General features: G+C 37.9%; 2 protein-coding genes across 2 annotated transcripts in view; both read left to right on the top strand.

Moving 5' to 3' along the window:
* LOC103462393 (ferritin, heavy subunit) overlaps window positions 1-26,417 on the top strand; it is a 201,145-nt gene that overhangs the window by 139,486 nt on the left and 35,242 nt on the right. The window lies entirely within an intron of this gene.
* LOC103462394 (large ribosomal subunit protein P2-like) overlaps window positions 1-26,417 on the top strand; it is a 106,487-nt gene that overhangs the window by 48,720 nt on the left and 31,350 nt on the right. The gene's annotated exons all lie outside the window — the stretch shown is intronic.

The following is a 26,417-nucleotide window of genomic DNA, read 5'->3' as shown; positions in this document are numbered from 1 at the left end:
TATGTTTGTTTTTAAGCAACACTTTGAATAACAATTTATTTAATCTTAAATTTTGTAAGAAATAAGTGATCTTTATACATGCGATTTAAATAAGTTACCACATATAATAGAATCTCCCTACACGTCTTGATTCTTAAGTGACATCGTTTAGTTTGATGAAAAAGGTTTGGGTTTTTTTTGACAGTTCTCACGTATAGGTTGTATCTTGGTTCCTTAATTCTGCTCTGTATCTATAGTTTCTGTATATATTAAAGTGAAATTGTTTTTTTCCAAAGCGTGAAGGGAGTTACATCTAGTAGCCTTGTGCTTTTGTTTCCTCTTCACAGAATACCAAATGCATGTCTGGCAAGGGTTTTCTGGCAACGCAAACAGTTGACTCTTTTGTTTACCTAAATTATACCTTAAGAAAAGTGAATTAAGAACTAATGAAACAAATGCCCTGGTACTTGGAAAAACTATAAAAGGCTGAAATATAAATTGCAGCATAAAAATCATTGCTTTCCATTCTGTAGTAGCCAAAAAAACAAATGCATTCCTTACATGTAGGAACATAGTTGTCATGAGCTGCTTTCACGTGATGAATTGGGCACTAAGCTGATTTTTAAAAGACATACCTTTCTTTGTATCCTGATGGTTGATGAAACTTGATTTTTGAACTTGTTAAGCGGCTTGTCAGACTCGCACCACGTACCAAGTGGACTTTTCCACGTTGAGTAAATTTAAATCTAAAAAGTAAATTATTTTAATCATGACTTTTAAAAATAACAGTTATTAATAAGGGTGCACCGTTTGCAGTTTTCTGGCCAATTGCCGATTACCGATCTTTAAAAAGTCTCGACCTGCTGATTCTGATTTTGGCCGATACTGATTTTATGCATTGACCAGTATTGGACTGTTTCTCAGATCAGTCTCAAATGTTTCTAAACAGTGAAGTGACTACCGTTAATGTCAAATGTGCAGACATGACCCTTTGGGTGGATCTGTCTGTTAAACCTCTGTCTGGAGAGTAAAAGAGGACAGCAGTTGATTTTTAGACCTTTGCCGGTGGATCAGATTAGCTTCACTGTAATTATCACCAATCTCCCAAAAGTAAGTTATTAAACTATTTACTTGCGGTAAAACCAAGTTTTCTTTTCAGAGAATTAATTTTTAGTTGTTCAACATTAGAAAGAGTCAAAAGAAAAAAAGAAATTGGCTAAATGTCTGTAAATTCCTAGAAATTTGTGTCGAAAATTATGAGTCTGGCACTCACAGCGTAGTTAATATGAATGTACTTGTGGTTCTTTAATGGGCTGTGTGGGACAGCCTTAAACAATAAAGCCCGGGAACTGCTGCTGAATGCCTTTTTTTTTTTTTTTTTTTTTTTCAAAGCTGCATTCTCAAGTTATTTTTGGGCTGTCTTGTGTTGCATTTTTAGCCTGATCAAACGCGGTGAATCGCTGGGAACGGGCTCCTGTCAGGATTCTAAACTTAAAAGCAAGCTCAAAAAGGAAAACCAAAAAAAAAAAAAAAAATACCTTGTGGATCTATTATGAGGGTGGGACCTCATTGCTCCGTCTGGAGAGAACTAGACTTGTCACTTTGAATTCAGTCTTGCAACTTTCAGTGGCACAGCGTTCAGTGTGATCTTTATTTTTAGCTCAGGAGCTCAATGCATATATCAGCACTGTATTGCGCAAGCACTGACACCCTCTCATGCTCTCATTCACAAGAATCTCTTCATTGTGTGTGTGTGTGTCAGAGAGGGGGAGCGAAAGAGACAAAGGGGAGGGAGTGTGTGCGTACACAGGGAGGCAGGTCCTGGCTAAAGTTTATTAACTTTCTCCCAGCCAATAGGGCACAGTGTGCGTTTTTCTTGCTGACCAATGGGACGGGTCGAGGGGTTGGAGGTGGGTGTTGCTTAGCAACTGCAGGTAGAATCTCAGATCAAATCGGACCCATTGTTTTATCTCGGCTCCCTGAGAGACGTTATATGCTATGTGTTGTCATTTGTTAGTTAAAAATGAAAAGCAAAACGACAACAACAAAAAAAAACACTCCAGTGAAAATGCGTCACAAAGTTATTTGTTCTATTTTTGTGTTTTGTGTGTATTTTTTGGTTTCGTTAGACAGATTAAAGTAACTTTAATGACACTTAAGCCTAAATTTGGTACAAGTTTTTCAGTATTTTATGACTGAAGAAAATGTAACATGTCTTTTTATCTTTTTGCTTCTCAGGATGCATACCTGCATGCACAGACATGGATGAGTGATGGCAGCCAAACAAAAAAAAAAAAAGCTGGACATATTAAAAAAAAAAAAAAAAACTTAAAGCCTGCTAACACACACAGACCACTGATGCATGATTCCTTACTTCTCTGATTAAGGAAACCTTGGGAATTGACCTAAATTAAAACTCCTGACGTTTTCAGGATTCCGGCATCTGCAAGCAGCCTTTTTCAGTTTGACAAATAAGAGCATACTTCATGATCTTTTCCACGGTGTTCCTTCTTTTCCCTGCGGTGTGGCTGTGAACTTTTCATCCTCTTTCTAATAAGATGACCTGATATCATAAAGCGATACGTCAGAGGAGAACAAACTGGTGGAGAGCCGACTACTAGTACTCTGTGTTCCCTTTGCAACTACAGGCATTGTTGGTTTCTGTCACACCTGTTGTAAGTCAGGAGTTATTTGTGAACCTGGGAAAGATTAATTATGGTTTATGTCATTGCAAGTAAATTCTAAATGATAAATTATGCTATAAAATACCTTTTTCAGATATGTTTTGCACGACTAAAACGAGAAATGATTTTAGACATTTTAGGCACATGTTGAATAACTTGCAGATCTTTCCCTCAAAACAATCAAGCACCAGAAGGAAAAAAATAATAAAAAAATAAAACAATTTCAAGTCACAGTGGAGCTGCCTCTTCCTGTCATCCTGTCCCGTGATTCTCAATGCAAATATCTAAAAGAGGTTTATGGAAATCCAAGGTATCCACCCTGGTTTGGCATGTAAAACAGAGCCGTGAGGATTGTTGTCTGCACCACCAACATTTGTATCAGTAAATCCCACCACTCTGAGAGGTAAAGGAATAAAAATTATAAAGCAAGTTTAGCTTAGTTGTCCACCAACCTGCAGCAACAGCTCACGCTCTGAGAGATACTTCAGTTCGAAAAGCAGTTTAAAGGTAGTGACTCTGGTCAAGGTAAGCCCTTCCAGCTTTGGATTTAAATGAGTGCAGACACAATTAGCTGATTAGTCAGAGTGCTTTCATTTTTAGAAACTGTGCTGGCTTGTGTTTTCTTACTCGGTTTTAGACATTTATAAAATGCATTGATATGCTTGTTTATTCTAATTTTAGGCTAAATTGTGTATTTGCTTTTTTTTATATATTTAAAGTATTTTAAGAAGTGCACCTGCTTTTGTCTGTGGGGGAAAAAAATCAGGTACTTCTGTAAGGCTGATTGAGTAAACAGGGAATGTCAGCAACATAATGTGCAAGACATCTCTGCAGGCTCTGAGTCAGTATGCTCCTTCACAACTTTATTCAACAATTTTGTAAAGGTAAATATATTTATACAGCGCTCTTCACAGCGGTCTGGCCACTCAAAGCACTTTGCACAATAGCCATGTTCACACAAGCACCTTGCCCAGGGACACACCTTAAGTCGCCCCTGTGCCTGTAAACAAAACATTTCCTGTCTATGTACTCGAGTCTGGTGTAAGATTGTCCTTCAGACTGCTGGTCATTTTGCACATTTGCAGTTTTGGTTGTCTTGGACCCAAATTCTTCAGTACCAATTGCTGCTGTCTACTCAGGCACATTTTGTACCAACCGTGTGTCAGTTTGTACCCATCAGGGGGACATTTCGTACCCCTATTTGATAACTGATGATGTTAAAGGAGACCTATTATGCTTCTTTGAACGAATTAGGATAGGTCTGTGGGCTACACAAAACATCTTCATTGCATTTTTTTTTTCTTTTGAAAAAAATCGTTCTCACATTATGAAACTTCACCTGGTCAGTTCTGCCTGTTTTGTGCTCCTTTAAGAATGAGCTGTCACAATTATGCAAATAAGCTGCTGTTGGCCACTCCCCCAACTGAGTGTTTACATTTTATACATGCGAAAATGATGGCAGACAGACGCGCAATTGTACAATACATCTTTGACCCCGAGTCAGATCCAGAAGCAGAAGTAGAGCTTCCTGTGCAACCATCCATGCAGCAAGTGATTTCTGAATGACAACCCAAAGCAATCTCAGGCAGGGGCTTGAGCTTTTTTACGCTGTGCGCAGTCCCTGCTCCTATCATTTCAGAAGGGCTGGGCCAACCCTGTGTGCGCTTCTACGAGTTAACTTTTTCTTTTTTTGTTTTCTGAAAATGATGGGACACCCCACATCACATCGTAATGTGAGAGTGACATCTGCCTCGCTCTTCCTGATCATTGGGTTAGGACTGTGGGAGGATTTTTACCTGCAGATTGGCAACGAACATTAGGAACAAAACTTTCCTTCTGTCAAAGTCTGTTGGTAAATCATGTTGTGTATGGACAGTTTCTTTCCTAAGAGTTCTTCTTGAAGTGAAGTTGCTGGGAGAATGTGCTGCTGATACAACAAAACACTTGTGTTCTCCAGCAACTATTGTTGGTAAGTAACGGGGGAGTGTCCGCTGATGGTGACTTAATAATCAGAAGATCTTTGAAACCGCTCGGTATTTTTAGAGCCTGGTCTGCTTTTAGAAGCAATAAAGATTGGTTGGTTGATTGGTTTTGACTGGGAACGGTGTATTACATCAGATGGAATAGATCTCTGTCATGCAGGACATTTTTGCCCAGTCTCTTTATTATGGTGGAGGAAAGGCCTCTGACTTTATTTGATGCAAGTGAGGCCTGGAGTTCTTTGGATGCTGTTTGGGGTCTTTTGTGACCTCTTGAGTCGTTGCTTTGCTCTTAGGGTAATTTTGGTCGACCGGCCACTCCTGTGAAGATTCTCCATTGTTCCACGTTTTCTCCCTGTGTGGATATCGGCTCTCACTGTGGTTCAGTGGTGTCAAAAAGCATCAGAAATGTCTTTGTAACCTACTCTTGACAGATCTGGATTGCTTTCTTTATCAGTTGTTGCTAAATTTCTTTAGATTTGGCTTAATGTCTAGCTTTTGAAGATTTTTTTGTGTACTTCACTTTGTCTTTAAATGATGTCTTGATTGAAAACATGTGTGGCAGTAATCAGACTTGGGTGCGGCCAGAGACGGTGAACTGAGGTTAAGTTTTAACGGGGCAGCAATCGTTTTTTCATGTTTGGATTTTTTTTCTCCATTAATAAGCATTTAAAAACTGCTTTTTTTTGTTTACTTGTGTTGTCTTTAACGTTTAAATTGGTTTCATGATCTGAAACACTGAAGTGTGATGAACATGCAAAGAAAATAGGAAAACAGGAAGGTGGCAAACACTTCTTCACACCACTGTATCCAAGGAAACTTGTCCTTTGCAGATTATAACCAAAATAAAGAAAATAACTTTAAATTTCCTCTGGCAAGTTCAAATTGCCCCTTTATTGGTTAAAAAAAAAAAAAACCTCCACGGTTATATCCAAAAAAGTTCAATACTTAACACTAAGGTACAAAATGTTCAAGGAGTGAAATGAATGGCACTATCGCTGCCCAATTATTCAGAAAGTGCAGCTCCGTTTCTTACATGCATAGTTTTTACAACCTCAGATGTAATTTCATTTTGCCAAGGGGTGTGGTTGGTAGTGGTGAGAATGAACGCAGAGAGCCAGGTAGGATGAAGATGATGAATTTAATGAAAGAGCTCACAGTCCAGGATCAGGCAACACGGCAGCAAATTAGCACACAGCTAATACCGGTAGCAACTGACATAAAGACCGAAGACTGAAACAAGCAACCTCAGACTACACAGTTCTACTGAGGAAACTGACTGACTGACAAGAGACGTTAGACGTACGATGAGGATCTGACAAGAGACAGAGACAACAGGTGGACTAAAATACACACGGGGTAATCAAGAAAAGGAGACACACCTGGGAACAATCAAGGGCTGACAGGACAACACAGACTCAGGGAAACAGGACTAAACACAGAAAATCCCAAAATAACTATACTGAAAAACACAGATTGTAACACTTTTGTTTACACCTCCACCTGCATCTGACTCTGCAATACATATAGAGACAGATGTGACTGCAAATACCTCGCTCCCATTATCAATACACAGCTGACAGGGCCTTGTGCGGGTGGTGATCGTGGAGGGGGGGTGGACGGGTAAGTTTCCTTTACCAGGTAATGTCTCCTGTTGTGAAACAATGTGACAGAAAATCAGTATGTCTGTGATGTCTCAGCAGTGTTTCTTTGCCCCTCTACATTCTCCTCAAGGAGCTCATCCAAAGCCCACCTCAAACATAGCGTATGTAGCCGGCGGATGACTCATCCTCGGGAGAAAGGAGCTGTATGGTGCAGGTAGCCTTGCAAATAAACATTTCACGATTTGCAGTGTCTACTCAAGTACTTTGCTGGGTTGAAGTCGGATCCATCAGACTGCAAACGCGGTGGGTTAAAATGCCCCCCCTGTGTGTGTTGCATACGAGGTGATTTTTATTGCTAAAAGACAACACTTGGCAAGGCACATTCTTTGTCATTTTGTTTATTGAAACAGCAAATTTGTCATCAATGCAGCAATTGCCATGGAGACAGGGTTAAGTCCCAAACCTGCTGCTGTTTTACACTGAAAGCTTATTACCACAACTTCCAGTAATCCAGGAGTGGACATGTGACTCCTCCTCCCGGTGGACGGCTAAGAATTGTAAGTACGCTCACATTCAAATGACTCTAGATTCCTGGCAGTGTTTAGGACATGATTCCCTTAAGAAGCTCAATAAAAAAAAAAAATGCTCCCTTGGTTTCCTTTTTGTTTCAAAGTGAAACGTTTGCCACTGTGGGTGGTTTTACACTTTATTATGATGTAGCTAAAGTGATGCATCAATGTTTTGTTGATTTAGATGTGATTTTGTTCATTCATTTGGAAATAGTTTTTTTTTTTTTTATTGTTTCATTTTATGAGCTTTTTGCTCAAAAGAAAGGAGAACCCTGTAGTTAGTAAACATGTCTATGGAATCTATGCTGCTTACACGTAGTGCTGCTAAAAAGCATTTTCCCCTTTGCACATCTGTTCTGTTTTTACTTTACTGTCACATTGAGATTATCAATCAAACATTTTTATAAAAAAAAAAAAACTAATTAGATACAAAGACCAATTTCAAAATGACACATTTAATTTATAAGCTGGAAAAGCAACTATCCAAACCAACACTGCCCTAAGTGAAAATATTCCCCAGCTGCAGAATCAAGAAATCATTTAAGTAGATCCTATTGGACAGAATGAAGCAGAGCCTCTCAAAGCAGTGGTGAAGTCGTTGTTGAAAATGAGAATTTGTTTTCAATCAACTGACCTGGTAAAATAATGGTAAATTAAAAAAAAAAGACAAAACAATGAAATTTAATCAAAAAGTGTCCTGAAGACCCCTCCATTAGATTACAAATGAAACCAGAACGCATATTTGTCTCCATCAACTTCTGTTTACTTTGCTATTAAAATTTGCTTGCTGAATAAAAGCAGAAGAAATCTGTAAGGGGAGAAACTTTTCAAAACACTGTATATTATGTATTAGCCGGTCACCTTTTTATGAAGAAGTTGTTGTTTTTTTGTAAAAGATTAAAGTTGCAAATATCAACAATATAGTGGCTGGGTAATTTCAAAAATAAAAGTTAACATATTAATTACAAATAATTCTGTTTAATTCAAAAATAAATTTTTTGAATGGATTTTTAACAAAACCCATCTGCTTTAATATTCCAATTTATTGTGATATTTAATCACAAATATTTAGTATTTGTGCTTAAATATTTGGGGAAAAAATTGAAATATCTTAAAGAAAAGTTGGAATGTTGAAATTGCTGTGTTCTTTTCAAGCAGGTTTGGTTTTAATTTTGATAGCCTACCTGCTAATTGTGCATCAACAGGATATTTATTTACTAAAAGAGAAAGAATAACTTTGTTTTAAAATCTTATTCTACAGTATACAGTTAATAGCTCATTTACACAATGCATAATTTATATTTTATTTTGACATGAAAACTTTATTCTCATTGTTTCTGCATTATTAATAATATGCTTTTTCAACTTCTTTCAATCATTTCAACTACAATCTCAAAAGTGGCAATCAACAACATCCTCCAAGTGACTCAAACCTCATCATACTTTCCTGTTGAACGCAATACATTTCTGGATAAAGCTTCCGTATGTTGTACAGTGAATTTACACAATTTTAAGTCATACGGACCCAAAGCACTTTGCACATTCATACACATGCATGTTGGTAGTCAGATTGGAGTTAAGTGCCTTGCCTAGGGGCAAATCAAACCATAACAGAATTGTAAGACAACAGTTCTACCACAACAAACAAAGAAAAAAGTGGCTACTGTAGAACAGATGGGAGATTTTTTTATTATTATTATTATTTTAATAATAAAGGATAAGTTAATATAAACAACTGACTTGATGAATAAAAAAACACTTAAAAGGATATATTGTTGTTGAGGAATTTCTAATAAGACTGTGCAAACATTCAGAAACAAACAAGTTTAGATGGAGTTGCTTTGATATTCAGACACATAAGAGTGCACCTGTTGGGAAAATCCCTGTGGTCAGAGACTGTCACAACAGTAGCAGTATGTTGCCACATCTCACATTGTTTTCCGGCGTTTTGGACTGGTTCAGTTCTGCCAACTTCTGGATTTGGATTTTTGCTGATTTTTTTTTTTTTTTTCGGTGATGTTACCATTCAGCTAGAAGTTGTTGGAGTAATTCAGTTAAGTGCAGAGCAAGATTTATGCTTACTGCTGATGAAAAGTATATGTACTGACAAACTGGGTAACACTTTATTTGAAGGGGTGTGCATAAGACTGACATGACACTGTCAAAAACATGACATAACATCTGTCATGAACATAAAGAAGTCTTTATAAATGTTTATGACTGTTGTCATGAAGTGTCATTCAGTAAATAATGACACTTTTAATGCAAAGTTGCTTTAAAAGTTGCATTAAAAGTCCATTAAAAGTGCCAACTTTGCATGATTTTGTAAATTATGATAATTTAAGGTCTTAAGGCATAAAATAACGCTACATTTGTTTGGTACACACCAAAAAGGCTGTACCTGAAATGTTTGGTATGAATACATACTATTACACATGTACAGAAGTTGCTAAACTTTCAGTTCGTGGGGCTCATCTTTTTTTTTTTTTTGGTTCCCTACACATGCTTTGTATGCGTCATTAAGCAGATGTTATATGAAACTATACAGAAAAACTTCGTAGCTAATAGGTTGTTACAGTACTTTTCCTGAATTATGTAAAGTTCAGGCGGAAACCAGTGTTTTTGGGCATGTTTTTCTTAATTGCAAGCTTAAGGACAGTAAAGTAAGTATGAGCGCTGCCAGTGGCCCTAAGGACAACGACGTGAAGATTTCTCCTTTCATGAAAATTACATTAAAAGTTGTTTTTTCTTAATTGTTATGAACATTGTTCAATTGAAAATGACTGTGATTATTTACAACAGACAAAGCCACAAAGGGCAGCGTAAAAGACCTGCTTCTTTATCATCGCTAGAGCACTGCAGGGTTTTGATCTTATTCAAGTTAAAGTGCCAATAATTATTGATTAACCACTGGTTGATGGTGGCCAACCATTTGATTAAGGACGACGAGTAGATGAACTCTGTAGAGTTAATAGAACAGCTGGATATCATCAGCATATAGATGATAAGACATCCTGTAGTGTTTGCTAAATATCTTCTTAAAAGTACTGGTCCAAAATGAGAACCATGAGGTACCTGACCACACTCAGATATAATCTGAATTATAAAAACATTGCAATCGAAGCCAGCAAGGTATCCGGTAATCCGTTGGAAAATCACATCAATGAGCCCCTTCACACAGCAGAGTCTGTGACTTATGTTGTTACCAACAGTTTTGAAAAATGTTTTTTTTAATGTTTTTTAACCATAATGCTTTTAGCAGTCTGATCATACAGGACTAACACCTGTATTAAGATAACAACTATGTGCACATTTTAGCAGACAGTAGTGAACAGGTTATCTAAACTTTCTCATTTCCACATTCCAGTTTGCAAGATACAAATATTCTGAGGTTTAACTGTATTTCAGCTAACAGCAAAGTACCGGCTGATTTAACAGCACAGGCCTTAAAGTAACATAGTGAGTGGAGTTGCAATTTTTGAACAATTGGGGATTCACTAAAATCAAAAAAAACTTAAAAGAAACGGCTAGCTTTGCATTTTTTTTAATCGAAACTTCAGTTTAGCTGCCAGCTTTGATAGCTGAATTGTTTGGTTGCTCTCCTCTCAGATCCAAAGCAGCCCAGTGTTCACAGTATTTTTCCATGTTTGTGCAGATGCGTCATCTTCCACATATTTGTTTACCCAGTAAAAAGCAGCAAAGATTCAATGTCAAATCCAACTAATACTGCATGTACTGCTACCTTTTCAAAGGAGTAGTGTGAGTTATGTTTTTGAGAAAAGGATTTTGCATATTAATTGTTCAATTGTATGACTTTTCAGTGATTATGTTACATTTTTGTAGGGTCAAAAATAAGGTGTTTGGTTAAAGTCTTTCATTAACTACTACATTACTATTTCCCGAATCTCATACGGATCCCCAAGAGATGCCAAAACAAGTACCATTAAGAGATGAGGGTGTGTGTTCATTAAGTCAAAAAAAGAGAGGAAAGCTGTTTCTAAAGATGACTATTAGTCAGTGCTGGTTAGTAAACCATGCAGATGATTTCTAAATGCTTGACAGGGTTTTATAGGAGCAGCATTTTGGGTATGCATGAACACAGATCGTTTTGTTCACTTGATTGGTATGTTAGGCTGAATAATACAACATGTGTGCCTCCACAGATTTATTATTTTTAACATTGGACTGCTGTGGCCTGTGTTTGACCCTACATGTGGTGCCGTTTCACAACCGCACAACCTTATGCATTCTCAAAATGCAAATCCCATCCAACTCAGTCAAATGCTGGAAATGCCGTCAAATGCTTCTCTGACGTATCTTCTATGTTTGGGCACCTTGACTCACTGTCTTGACCTACTGTTGGATACTACGGTAACTGCTTGATGACACATTGTTCAGCTGGTAATGCCACCTGATTCTTGCTCCCAGTGTGCCAGCTCCCTGCAGATCAAATTATTTACATACCCACTGCTTGTAAAACAAATTATGTATTCTGAAGTCGGCCAGTTTCTCCTTGTTCTGCTCTGATCAGCAGGTGAAATACTGAAAAATGGTTAATTGTGCTTTATATTGAATAAATCGAACTGAAAAACGTCGAAGTCTTTGGTCTGTGGTCGTATCTTCAAGTAGCATCTTCTTTGAGGAGTTTTGCATCAAGTTTACTGCATAAGTTTCCTTACATTTCGTGACGCTGCAACCACAAACTTCAACTTATTCCACTGGGTTTTTATGAGACACAAACAACGTGATTCTGCCACTGCAACTTGTCACCACAAGGATGGGGCATTCAATCGGATAGGTTGTGTTAGTTTTCTGCTCCAAGCAGCATTTTATATGAAGACCAGGATACAGATTTGTTCTTATCTGACAAGTCCATTTTCTTCCATGTTGGCTGAGTCAACTACACGACTTGTAGCAAATGTTTAGCACCAATTCTTTTGTCTGCCTTTCAACAATATCTTTCTTCTTGCCTTTCCATAAAGACTGGATTTGTGACATGCAGTACTAGTCCCTTCAAAAGATTTTCCCAACTGAGCTGTGGATCTCTGCGGCTCCTCCAGTTACCAAGGGCCCCTTGGCTGCTTAATGCTAGTCTTGCCTGGTCTGATTGTCTAGACCAGACACTATTACACCATTATAAAGTGGAAGACTACTCTTTCAGTTTTAGACTGGTGGATTTAACACCTAATTAAAAGACTGGAATGTTGTTTTAATCTAACCCTATATAATTTTTCTCCACTACCTTATCCCAGATTTGTCTGATTTGTTCCTTGGTCTTTGTGTTGTGCGTTCAATAATATTCCCTGAAGCTTTCACAAAACAGCCATATTTATACTAAGGCTATACATTGCACGCAGGTGCACTTTATTCACTGTTCAGGAGATTTAAGAAGGCAAGTGGTTGTCCTGCAAGGATCTTATAATTATGACTGTGATCCATTCTGGCAAGGGAAGACATTGCAGTGGAACCTATAGCACATTGTTATGGTTTTCTCCGGGAACAAGAAGCCGACTCTTCCCCCGGCTGCAGGGGGAGAGTCAAAGCAACACCACGCCACAGGACCTTCATCTTCCCTGACATCCTTTCTTTTTTTATTTTTTATTCTATAACTTAACTTTTTATTCCGGTCTAATTGGATTTGTTTCGAATAAAGTTAGAAACACATCCATGTTACACCTACACAGGTGTTTCCACTTGCCTCACTTGATTAGACCTCCTCTCAGGACTGTGTGGGTGTGTACAAGCAGCGTAATTCACATCTGCATCACTACCCTCCACCCCCTTCCCCCCTTTCCACTTTTGTTGCACTAGTTAGGGAAGCACCAGGGTGTAAATTACACTGAGACATTCAGGGAGGTTGACTTTTTTCTCCTGGTTCTGGTGTAACACATACAATACAATGAGTGTTTGATTTTGTCTGTTTTTATCTAGTCATAGATTACAATAAAGTATATTCAGTCCATGCGATAAATATCCCATGTTAATATGTCGATGTCTGCAACAAAGCATAATACATGTAAAGTGCTAGCAACAGATCATCGTTGTAAAGCAGAAGCTGATGGTGACCGCATGGACCCCTTTACAGTAAGACCCCAAAAACACACACAAAAAAAAAATCTTCAACAGAAGAGAAAATATGAGCAGAAATACTTTTGCAATACTTTTACACAAGCAGACTTTTTTTATTTCAAACACTCTCCCTCCTTTCAGCTGTTTGTAAGCAGAGACTCTCAAAAGTCAAGCCACGTCTACCAGTCCTGCACATCTTAAGATTAACATTTTTGCCAATCATCCTCGAAATATCTCAGGCTCAGTGTTGCTAATTGGGCTGGATGAAGACTCAAGTCTGCCACAGATTCTGAATTGATTTTACTGTAGATCTGAACATGATAAGAAAAATGTTGAACTTTGATCTACACTACTCTGTTGTAGCTCTGGCTTAGTTCTTAGGATTATTGGCAGGGGAACATTCTCCCCAATCTTAACTCATTTCCCGCCTCCAACAAGTTTTTTTTTTTTTTTTTGTTCTTTCTTTTTTTTCAGGATTAGCCTGGTTCTTCCACTTTCTCATGGTAAAAACAGAGTTACATGCTGTTTTTTATAAAATACTTTGCAAACTTCCAATCTATTCCCTTTTGAAAACCAGGGGACGGTGATTTAAAGTCAGCTTCACCAACACTTAGTGGTCATAATCTAATCCAAAATTATGCCAGAATCTTTTGGGCTGTTTCAGAAAGCATTTGGTCAAAATGTTAAGAGCGATGTTAGAAATCAAAGAGGACTGTTATGGTGAACTTCAGGTGAGTCAATAATTACATGTATCTTAAAATATGTATTTAGATTCCATAGTTGTAATATACAAACCAAAAGCATTTTTTTATTATTTGACTGTAGCATGACTGCATGCAAATTGATTTAATCTGAATCTATATATTAGTCACTCTTTTTTTTCTACTCCATCAAAGCTGAGGTAAAACATGTTGCTATTGGAAACATCACTCCTAAACTTTTACCTCAATCTGATTCGTATTTATTTTAAGTAACTCCAGCTCTAAATTTCTGTTTTAAACTTTACACAAACTCTGCATAGTATTTAGCTAACAAAACTAAACGTAAATGTCAGGGATGTTTCAAGGCTGAGTTGGCTTATTTACATTTTTTATACATCAATAGTTAAAGCTGAGCAACATACATTTCTAAATGTAATGTTAACAAAGAACAGTTTTTGGTCTGTAAAAATCTCTCCCAGAAAAGAAATTTGTTTTTAAATGTCAAGCAAAAAAAGAAAACACTTCAGTAATGTCCTTGAAAAGTTCAAGATTTTGTTACCATAGAGGACGTAGTTGAGTACGCAGTTTTAAATAAGGAAAGCATGTGGCATCGTTACGGTGCTTAGTTGGTTATTTTTTACTGTTATGTAACTGCTTTGATTAGTGATGTTGTCATGGTTACAGAAATGAAAACAAAACGCTGACGTTCTTCGAGACTACAACCACACAAGTTAAAAATACAAGAGTTTTGTTGAATACATCCATTAATCCTGCTCTTGCATTGTCAAAAGAAATGTTTTTCTTTTATTACTTCAATCAAGATGACCTCATATTGCTTATATTGCCTCGTGTTCAGCTTGTGATCAGAGATAATAACTTGACTAAAATGCATAGAGAAGGTAGCACATATTCACATTATTTTTTTTAAATAAAATACATAGAACTATAAGTATATTGCTTGTTGCTATGTAGCTTCTTTCTACCTGATAAGCACTGATATCATTTTATTATTCCTGGCTGTTTACCAGGAGCAATAACTATTAGCCACTAAACGGCATTTTCAAACAATAAAAAAAAAAGATAATTGAAAATCAATATGCAGGCAACAGTATTCTGACATGTAGCTGTTTACTGATTAACGTTGGTGACAAAGGTATGTTTTTATGTTGGAGACAGCAATGCACACATTTAAGAAAATATTACAAGTAATGACTATCATATGTATAGTTTGGGGGTTAGGCTTCAGCCTCCAGTCTCTCTGTGATGTTTCTCCAGACTGTGTTGTAGTCTTGTACAGTCCCAAACTTCCTGGAGCATCAAAAGCAATTGAAATGTGGAAGGGTACATTAGCCAGGGCAGGAGAAGCTGTCATGCGGCTTTTATCTCACTAGGCGGCTCGCGCCAACTTGATGGGTCTGTCAAGGTTCCTGTTTTAACTGCAGCTCGTCGAGTATTTTATGTTGAAAAATCCTTTGTCGTTTTAACATAAACTTCCACCTCCAGTCAACTTCTTTTCAGAAAAGACTCTTTACACAGATAAATCATCTCTATTACAGGTAGGGCTACTTCAACAAGCACTAGCGTAGCTAAACCAGAAAGTTCAATCACCTCATGACTCAAGCTAGATGTTGTGAGATGTCATCGGAACTGACATTATCCTTTCCAGTTTTCATCAGCCTGCAACTAGAAACCCACTTTGTTGTTAATAAACACATTTAAAAAAATGCAAAGTACACAAATGACTGGGGCATGTGCTGCATGGGGTTTTTGTAGGTAACCAGGTAAACCAGGAGTGGAGTTTTACTGGCATAGCTAGTCTCCTATCATTCAAGGCTAACAAACATTTTTCAAATATGAAGGGGAGATAACCCCTTCTCACATAATCATTGCAACGCTCATGCCAAATCTCGACAGCTAGCTTGCTGATGACCTATTCATGGTGTCAGGACATACAGAGTCTACTGATGGATGGGAGTGGCTCCAGCCCACCCGTGACTGTAATTGGTAAAAGTCAGCAGACCAAATGAGTGATGTTTATATATTAAAAAGTCCAGCAACATTGTTGTTAGACAGGTTTTATTGATCCTGGTTGTGAAATTATGAGGAAAAACACATTACACTCCAGTTTTAAAGCTAATTTTATACCTGAGGTGCATGATGAATAGGTTGGTCTTATACCTAAAATTACGTTTATTAATGATAGAATAAAATCTAATTCATATTTGATTTAAAAAGGAAGCTGACTGTCTGTTCTCCATCAACGCGCACCAGCTTTCTCAATTTGAGGTTCCTATTCACTATTCACACCTGGTTAGTCTGAGCTGTAATCAGTGCAGAATTATGATTTTCTGCAAATAAAAATGTTCCACTCGAGGAAAATATTAAGTCCATGATACTTCTTGAACTTTGCAAAAATGCTCCTAAAGTTCTTCCTAAAGGATTCCTACTTTCATCACAGCTACCATTTTCTAAATCCTTCTGTGTAGTTAGTATGGTCTGACTATGTTATTCTCTGATGTTTTCAAGTGTGTGACTTAATAAAGATTGAGAATGTTGAACTTAACTGGATCCTTACACATAAATTAAGCCACATATCTAGATACACGCACTCCTAGTTTGCTAAAGATGCTTGTTAGATTCATGCAGTTATTGAGCCACAGTCATCAGGATTTCTCTGTTGTCCTTTAAACTACCATGTAATTATTTCAGGATTTTTTAAAATATTTACCTCAAGGACGCTCTCTATGTTTTGAGCTGCAAAGTGACTCTGATCACTCCTCGCTCGTAATTGAATTGTTTATTTTTGAGGATCCAGTTGTTCAGATGAAAAAATAACAAGTAAGAGAGGAGTTTTTGTCATGATAGTAATAATCTCCTTTAGTAGCCAACTTGCAATTCCAGATTGCTTGTAGGATAACATGTAGCTTAAAAATGGTTTATGTCTACTAGTCCCAAACTTCCTGGGACTGTTTTAGTTATTTCAAGGAATTTACCTATAACCGAGAGAATTTCTTTCCGAACCAACTACAGGTAATAAACGTCTTTTTGAGTCAATATTGCTGAGCACTGTGGTTAAAAATGAGCTCTTGACCATATGGTTGTATTGAACTTAAACCTGACCCAGCATTTTATGCTTAGCAATGCTGCTGTCAGCATGTTACAGCTCAGAACATGCAAACCATTTTGCCTCATTCAGCTTGCAACCCGCCATTAAAAAATGAGAAATATTGCATTGCAAAGCTGCTCTTGACATTAAAACTGGTATTGCATTTGCAAGAAGAGTACAACAGAAATGCAGCAAGTAGGACTTCCATGTTTGTTTTCTTCCTGTGTCTGTGTGCTGTCCCCTTCCCAATATTTCTGTCCAGTGGATCGCGTTGTTTACAAATCATAGCTAAACAAATAAAAAGTCCGCTCTTGGTCCACACCAAGCAAATGGACCAAAGGACTTTGCAGAAACATGTCCAGACTATGGGGACACTGAAGATACAAGTACAAGTGGGGATATGATTGTAAATGTTTTTCAGATTCACAAAGAACATGAATATAGCAAGGTGTAAAGATCTGCCCCACTGTTCCACTGATAGGATGACAGTCAAATTGCTCTTTCTGTATCTGAGGGGTCCGACAGCCAATCAAAGTCCTCTTTCCAGTACACTGACGTAAGCTTCCCCAGGGAACCTGAGAAGCATGATTTCTGAACACACCCTTTCTTCAAAACAAGGACCACCACCCTTATCTCCCACACCCCAGATGTTGTCCCAGTCAACATGTGTCCAGAGACATCAGCAGTCTTAGTAAAAAGGACTGCTTCTGGCACCATGCAGCTGGGGAATTTTGAATTAATTTGGCAACTTCTGCAAAGAAAATCAAAACCAGGGTCTCATGATTATCCCCTCAACTCTCTTGCCTCTCTAAAAGGACAACCCCAGACGAAGAGAACTTCTCTTTGTCCTCTTTCGTCAAGGGCTCCATAGTCCCCACGCTCCATAGTCCAGGATGGATTCACCTCTTTCCAGTATCTTCAGAATATGAAAGATTTTCCAGTCCAAAAGTTTATTGAACAGGCAAAGAATTGAAGATATCATCTTCCTTCAACAACTTTGACCTTGAATTAGTTTTTTTTAGGCTGTTTGGACATAATTTGAAAAAGTGAAATTTTCAACTGTTTTCTGTACTTAAAAAGAGAGAGAGAGAGAGAAAAAATTGAGAAAGCACATAAAATGTCCTTTGTTTGAAGGATTTGTTACCATAAAAACGAAGAAAATGGGATTAGCTCAAAGCTGGTGATTACTTTGTGCTTCATTTTCAGGTTTTTCACTTACAAGATTTAACAAATCTTGTAAGTTAAATCTTACAAGACAGCTTCAAAGTTTAACTCCTGATCGTGTCAACTTTCATGCGAGTATTCGTCATAGTGTGATGCCAGCCTTGTGCACACCCTTTCAAATGAAGCGTTTCCATGGATATAAGTCTAGCTGTATGTGGGCTGGATTTCTGCAGATAGAGGTTAATTAAATTTTCTCCTGCCTACCTTTGGGTCCCGTTTTAAAAAAGTTAGCAAAACCGATGCACCTGCTTGCATCAATTGAGAACTATTCTACTTAAAAGTGAACCTCCAAACATCGTCCGACGAGCTTTACTTACCAAATCTCCGCCAACTTCCCATACTTTTCCTCCCTCACACAAAATTCACACTTCACCAGTGACGTGGAAAGGATGTGTTGGTCAGATGAAAGGGGATTCTACTCTACTCACAGGCATCACATCTCCACGAGTGAAAATATGGTCCTCAGTCTTTGTCTCTTGGACAGACATAAACAGTCACGCCTTTATATTTTCCTCATGCATTTTGTATGCACAAGCAGCGGGTGTCTCTTTTTCACCCTTCTTTTCTATCTTGCATGATTAAAAAACAATATCCAGCTCATAACAGCAAGTTAGGCAGACACCCACACTCATTTGCAGTGAAAGGCAAATGACCCTGGTGATGACTCATTGCATTCAAGATTTTTTTATATATATATTCAACAGGCTGAAGTCTTTTAAGACAGATTGAAGCTATGATTTTCTCTTTGGCAAAAAAAAATAAAAACATAATATTTACCGTTAAAAAAAAAAGTATTACTCCAAAGTTTAAATTCATCTGCTCATTTAAAATAAAGAAAAAAAGACTTGTTCACATTTTTCTCAACAGAATTTTAAGAATAAAAAAGGGAAGATGGAAGTGTAAAATCGTATTTTTCTGCATGTTGAGTGATCAGGAAACCTTTCTGAGTTATTTTCTGGTCCCTTCGAAAAAGTGCTCACACACACTCAATTGCCTAGATCAATTTAAAACCGAACATTTGTATTTTACATACATTAAAATCTGAGGGGAAAAAAAGAAATATTCCACTGCTGTTTCAGGATAATGGCAGTGATTTATCTCACCGGCACATGAAAGGTGCAGGTGACGCATGGTTGAAGACGTGGCAGCCAAAACAGACAAAGATTTCTGTCAACAGAGAAATGTGTCTATTCTGTCCGACCACAGTTTGTACAAGGCTCTCTGCCAAAAAGAGAGAGAGAGAGAGAGAAAAAAAAGCGGAAAGAACCACAGACTCATTTTGGACATTAGGCCTGAGGGCTGCAAGTGTTATCTGACTGCATCAAGTTTACTTTGTTTAAGAAAAGAAAGAATGGTGGAGCATTTGGGGGGGGAGGGACTGTAACGGGAGTCTTTAGCAGGGAGTAAAAGGGGCTGAAAGGATTTTTATCCAGTGATATTATATATCTGTCCTGCTCAGGGCAGACAAAAGCACACGGCAAACCACCAGAGAGCAAAGCATGTCATCTGAATAGTATGTCTTCTTTGCAGTGTTGTACATCCAAAGGCTTTGTGTGCCTGAATTTAGTCGGTCGAAGGCATAAAGAAGGCAGTTTGTTCGCCCCTGACAAGTGTGCTTTTATTTGTAGCGGCCCTTTGATGCATAGAGAAACTTTGGCTGGGATATCCCTTGCAGACAAATACACAAGAAATCCCACTCCTTTGTATTATCTTTAACAATTCCCTCACCATTCACTCCAAAGCTTTTATTCCTTTTAAGACCTGTATTTTAAACTTTCGGTCTACTGTCTGTCTGTCACCTGTAATACGGTATCTTGTCTGACTTGGGGGGGGGAGAGGGGGTTGGGGGAATGGGGGCGTTGTACTTGGGTAGAGATCCTTTAACGGTGAGTGGAATGTTAATAAAAACAGTCATCTGTACGTTATTTAAAAACTCATGTTTGTTCAAAATAAAGAGAAGACAATATGACAAAAGCTGAAAGTGAGACTGAATCTAAAAAAACAAAATAGTAGGTAACATAAGAAGGAGCACATTTCCACTGAAATAACTGAAATAAAAAGAGAAAATATCCACCATTTTTCCAAAAGACTAATACGGCTGAATGATTCAGAGAATCTGGGAAAAGATTTGTTTATGAAGTCACAGTGTGAAGATGAAAATTGAATGACTTTGATCTTCTTTCTCTCGGGCTGCAATGAATTAAAACAACTTTATTAAAAGGTGGAAATCAGTCAGTGGTTTGAAAAAATCTACAATGAAATATTGAAAGCGAACATTTTATTTTGCTGTGTTCCCAAATGGAACGCATTGTGCTTTTCATAGGCCGACAGCTCCAAATTCATATTTAAATATGGTGCGAAATGCATCATATTTTGCACCATAGATCACATAGTCAATACAGTTCAAAGTGGATATTTACATACACTGTATAAAAAGAAATAACATTTCCCTGTCGGATATTAAATCACACTAAACTGTTTGTGTTTTACATCACTCAAGGTTGCAAAAAATATTTATCTTTGATGAATTCTGGTTTAACAGAGTTTCATGTTAAACAGTAGGACACAGATCATTGTGTGGTATCTCTCCAAAGCTTCTCTAAATAGTTTGCTGGGATTTTGGCCCATTCCTCGTGGCAGAACTGGAGTAGTTTCATTTGGTTAAAAGGCTGCCTTACTCATATACAGCTTTTCCGCTTTAATCACACATTTTCTTTGGGACTGGGATTTGCAACAAAAGCATGAAGTGAAAAAGGAGCGAAATCCCTAACAGAATATATACAAGTCTCTGAGCAATATGTGTTGTTCATTGAAGACTTAAAAAAAAATAATTAATCAAGATATTTTCTCCAAACTGGAACAGCATGGCTCAGTAAGAGTCTAGGTACTGAACTCGCCTTCATAAGAGCCAAATAAATCAACTTGTGTTGCATGAGATAAACGCTACAGCTGACTCAGAAGCATGTGTTGTTAAAGAAAGAGTTATGTTACTTTTAGTTTGAAGAAAAGCAACAGTTTCTCAGCTTCAAAGTGTTGAAATCTTAAAAATGCTATTATTCTGTTCCCATATTCCATTTACACAATGTCACTACATTTGTTTAACAGGAAAAGTTTCATTATAGATGGAACATTTTATTCAATAAATGTAAAAATCTTTCTTTCCCAAGTAGCAATTATGACAGCATAATGAAAGGACGAGCAGTGCATTTCTATAGGTGAAGAATCACAATTTGCAATTCATTTTTTGAGTCAATTTCAACATATTTGAGACTTTCCTTTCTCTCTCTGACTCTTTGTTTGCTGTCAGTGTTTGAATGTGATGTCTCAACATGAAGTTAAAATCAATCACTTTCTCTTGAGAGACAATTATTTACTCTGACAATACCCCAGAATAGTTATGTAATACAGAAAAAAGGTTGATACAACATTTTTTTTAAACTTTTGATTACGCTATGTTAGATTCATCATTTCTGTGAAGACCGCTGTTATAAACTAAATATTTCAGCTAATCAAAGTGGGTTTTTTTTAATTATAATTATTTTCATGTTCATTGTTTACTAAGCAAAATTAAGAAAATATTTGGTGTCTAATCTTTGTATGAACACAGAAAAAGTCAAAACAGATCTGAAGGTGTTCTGCTTAAACTCCAAAGCTGTAAAAATTCTTGTTGAATTTGACATAAAATTACAGAAATAAACCCGTAACGCGGCTGTCACAGGTTCAAGTCCTGGCCTGATGACCTTCCCCGTCTCTCGTTACCCACTTTCCTGTCTGACCCCTCTGATATAAAGCCCACTAGAGCCAACCGCCCCCCACCCCACCCCCCACCTAAAAAAACAAAACAAAAAAAGCAGTAACTTGGACACCTATTTGACTTGCACCCTATTTGGGAATTTAAAAGCTCTCTATAGCAAATCAGGTCAGGCCGTAAGCTCACGACCGTATTAAATGGCTTATTTACAGAAACATATTGCTATCACCAAGGAAAATAAGTTTATGAACACTATCACACCGTAACATTAGAATTATATTGCACAAAAATGATAATATAATGTACAGACATAATATATTGTATGAACAAAATAATTTTACAATACAAACGCAATGACATGTTCTGTAAAAGTAATAATTTCATCTAGAGGGTGGTGGTTGTTGCTGTTGTGCCTGGTTAGTGAAATCATTGTTAGTATGCGCACCTAAAGGGGAATATTTCCCAAATCAACATTCGAAGACACCAGCCATCATCAGCAGAAAGCGTCATTGCGTAAAAGCAAAACCTTAAGGACTCTGCATGGCCGATTCAAACTGCTAAATGGCTGTAATGGTTTTGAAGAAGTGCTAAAATGCTGATTCACATGTAGACAGCAACTGCAACCCAACATTCTTGCATTAATTTGACTCAGATGGTGAAAGAAAATCATTACTGCAGCTTATTATCTTAGGTAAATATTTGACGGAACGTTTTGAGCAGTTACTGATTCATTTAATATTCTGATCTGCAGGCATCAGCAGACAATTTGGACTGACACCAAATACAAAATGTAAAACTATAGTAAAACAAAGGATTTCGCTGGCTTAAAACTTTATGTTAACGTGGAACAGTTGCCTCATCGATTGGGTCGCAGAATCGCTTGTTGGGATCTGCGTCTTCTGTGTATTTATTTTGAGGTTTTTCTGTGTTTATTAGCCTGTTCCCCTGTGAGTCTCTGTTTTTTCTGTAGATTGTTCCCAGCTGTGTCTCGTTTCATTGATTACCCTCCCTAGTGTATTTAGTCTCACCTGTTGTCTGTGCTCCTCATCATACATTTGTCTGTCTGCTCCCAGTGCTGCCTGTTACGTTGAGTTTGTTTCCAGTGTTTTTGCATTAAATCATCTTCTTTGATATGTCAACCTGGACTTCCCGGCGTCTCTCTCACCACCAAAACTTCATGACATCGTTACTAGAGCGACGGGTTGTTGCCGTAGCGTTAACTGAGTTGCGTCCCTGTTCCTCAGGCCTGGGTTGTTCCTTTTCCTGATGAAATTCCAGGATTTTCTTAATCCTGGTGCTAAAAGTGTCTCTAGTGGAGAGACTGTTTTTAGCAAGTGAGGAGAAATCCGTCCCCTTCAGCTGTTAATGCTGTTGTGAAGCTTACTAACTTTTTCTACATTGAAGAGTTTGGGGAAACTAAAAGTGTTTGCTCCTGGTTTCTGTGTTGCCAGTAATTGTCCATAAATCCATTTAATATATTCTCATGAGGAAGCTAGGGGGAGATGGTATCAGAAGCTATTTTTGTACTAGAAGTTTGAATTCCAAATGTGTTTATTTGCATTCAAAACAATTGAAAAGCTTTATTTACAGCCTACAAATAATGCATATTTGTAGGGGTTTTTTTGGGGGCCGGGGGGTTTACTCCAAAATATGACACTGTTTGACTTTTGACTCTGTACGATTGTTCTCACAGCATCAGATAAGCCAGCATCCAGTCCCACTGTTGTTTCTTTCTGGCCAGTTGGGACTTCAGCAGCTCTTTAGAGCAGCACTTTGGCAGTAGGCATGGTGCTGCAGGCAGCGGAGGGATTTGAACTACCAGTATCCATGTTAGGAGCCTCCACCTCCTGTGCAGCTCTATTTTATATCAGAGGGCCAGTAATAGAGCTAAAACTGTTGACCTCTCCATTCCTGGGTGCTCATAAGTACTTAAGCAGATCAAGATTATATTCATCACTCAAACATTTTAGTGTGGGTGTCAGAAAAAGGCTTTTACATGATTTTTTTATTATTATTATTATTTTTGTTTTAATGCTGGATGATATGAATTTTGCAGGGATGGTAATAGAAGATCCAAGTTTTCATTTCCTGCCTCTCTCACACAGATCAACATAAAATCACTCAAGTCTCCCCACACTAGATAAACCCTTAAAGTACATTAAAGTCACTAAATGAGACTTAAACCTCACCTTCTCATCATTTAATGTGATGAGAATGTCACATTAAGTGTGACATTCTCTAAATATGACTGATTTAGACATCAGTAATATCAACAATAGCATTTTGTGAAGTTTGAGAAACCCATCCTATACAACGTATTTTCCAATCAGCTCCTTTTTGTACAGATTTGAAGTTTGTTTATATTTGTACTTTGTTTGAGCTCATCATTTAATCCATTGCATTGATTTACCCCACACACTGACATACTAAAGCTCTTTTTGTACATCAGACTTCAATGCTCTCTTATTTTCACAATATTAGTAGTCTAAAAAGGAGAGATTAGTTTTTGCTTCATTTATAAAAATAATTTTAAAAAAAGTTTAGAGTTTTGGTCCCCAGTTCAGAAATCTACAGCTTGTGCTCTGTCTGTGTGCTGCTTTGTGAAAGAATCCCAAACTATGAATATCTGAGCTACATCTTCTGTCAGCGCAGTCCACAGTATACAGCTGCATAACTGTGGAAAAAACTTCCACACATCTGTAAGCTATAAGAAATAACCACAACTTTCTCTTTTTATTGTTACACTCAACTTTTTTGCTACATTCCAGCAAGTCTGGCTTCTCGGTTAGAGGGGCGATGCAGAAAGGAATGAATCTGATGACAAAAACCAACAGCACAAATGCAACCCAATTGATTGTGCGTGTGTGTTTTCTTCTTTTTTCTCTTTTCCACCTAGAGTTCGGAAGACGAGGCAAGGAGGGAAGAAGGACCAAGATGAAATGTGAAAATCCGTGGCGACGTGTGTTACATGCATGTGCTGCACTGAAGGTCAGTGTTTCACGTATCTTCCGTGCAGCATTTGGCTGAGCGTAAAGGGGCTAACATTTGCAGGCTTGCCGTGCATGCAAAATTTCAGGTCACTACCACTGGGAGCCAATAATGCCTTTGGCTAAGCAACAAGATGCAAATATATCTATTCAAATCCGCACCGCTCCATGCACACCCAAGCTCACACAAACACAATTTCATTTCAGAGTACCGGGCTGCAGAATTAAAATACAATGCATTCATTTCAGTCATGAATAAGTCACCTTCCTGGGGCAGTATTTGATCTGAGACAAGTTTGGATTTTTCTTTTTTTTCTTCCTCTGCTCACTTTAGTTGTTGACCGGAAGACTTTATCCAATGGAGTTCTAATTATTTAAACTTTTGTGCTTACCCTCCATGTTTCTGCTGTAGTTTGGCAGCCTCTCAAGCTCAATGGCAGGCCCCAAGATTACCCGTCTCGCTCAGGCAGCCATAAAGATACTTGCAGACAGGCAGCATCCTCCTCTTCGGGCTGTTGTGCAGATGGGAGGTTAGTCAGAGCTAGGAGATCAATGCCCTCATATGTCACACCCAGAGCTACAGATTTCTGCCCCCGGGGCTCTAAAGACAGAGTTTATACAGTCACCTGGTATTTAATGTGTACAAGATGGTGCGGAGAGGACGGATGACTCTGGGCGCAGTCCAAAAAAGAAGAAAAGAAAAAAGAACAGATAGAAACCATCAGTGTCACAGCAGCACCCTTTGGTGTAATTTCAGCCTGCTGAGCTACTGGGGCAACCCAAATATCATTCATCCTGACACTGTCAGTGACACTATACATAGAACAGCAAAATTAGCACAAATGCAGCGCTCGCCATCAGTGTGAAGTATGGTGGCAGCGGGGCGATTATTTACGGCCTGCATTACTTTCTGAGGACCTGAGCTCTGAGTCACCAGCCAAGCCTGATAATTAATTCCTCACTCCACAGAAATATTATGAAGCTGCTCCGCAGAATGACAGATGTACGGCACCGAGCACAATGTCAACAGGGTGACTGCTCTAAGATACTTTGACAGGGACCATCCGGAAATGAAGGCCTCATTATTTTTTTTCCATTTTTGAACAAAATTGGGCATTCATGTGAATAAATTGCAACTTTTTTTTTTTTTTTTTTACACTCGGCAGCTTATTTTACCCCCGAATCCGACTTGTTTGACCATCAGATAACACAGAGAAGAGGCGTTGAATTTACTTCTGTTAGACAGTTTGTTGTTTTTTCTGTCTGCTCTTTGTTTGTCCCAGCACTTCCTGTAGATACAAGAGGTAACATGGACGGGTTGGGGAACCGTACACTGACAGTAAGAGATAACTTGCTGCTATTTATAACAGCAGGTACTAGTAAGTGATGACGTGAGGGCACATGTTATCAATATTTATGGAGCAAAGATTAAGACAGAGTAATGATGCGCGTGGCCCCGACTGGATCCATTCATGCTTAATAGTTGTCATTATGTCGAGGAGGAGGAAAGCACTTACAGAGACTCAAAGTTTTAGTTCATTTTAATGATGATTCCAGAGACCCGACAGGGCCCAAATGTGATTAGCAGATGTAAATGGGGAGAATGTATGATGACTGCTGTGTTAAAATGACTGTACAATATTTCTTCCATGACCAGAGGAACTTTTTTTTTTTCAGGCTTTCAGGTGTAGATTGTTAGCACGGATCGCAGAAAAGTCGTGGAGCCACCAAAGAGAGGTTTTTTTTGTTGTTTTTTTTCCTCTT

Source organism: Poecilia reticulata, chromosome 3 (genome assembly GCF_904066995.2).
Source record: "Poecilia reticulata chromosome 3, P_reticulata-male-v2, whole genome shotgun sequence".
Taxonomy (NCBI): Eukaryota; Metazoa; Chordata; class Actinopteri; order Cyprinodontiformes; family Poeciliidae; genus Poecilia; species Poecilia reticulata.
The sequence above is the reverse complement of the archived record's forward strand: the minus strand, read 5'-3'. Positions and strand labels throughout refer to the sequence as shown.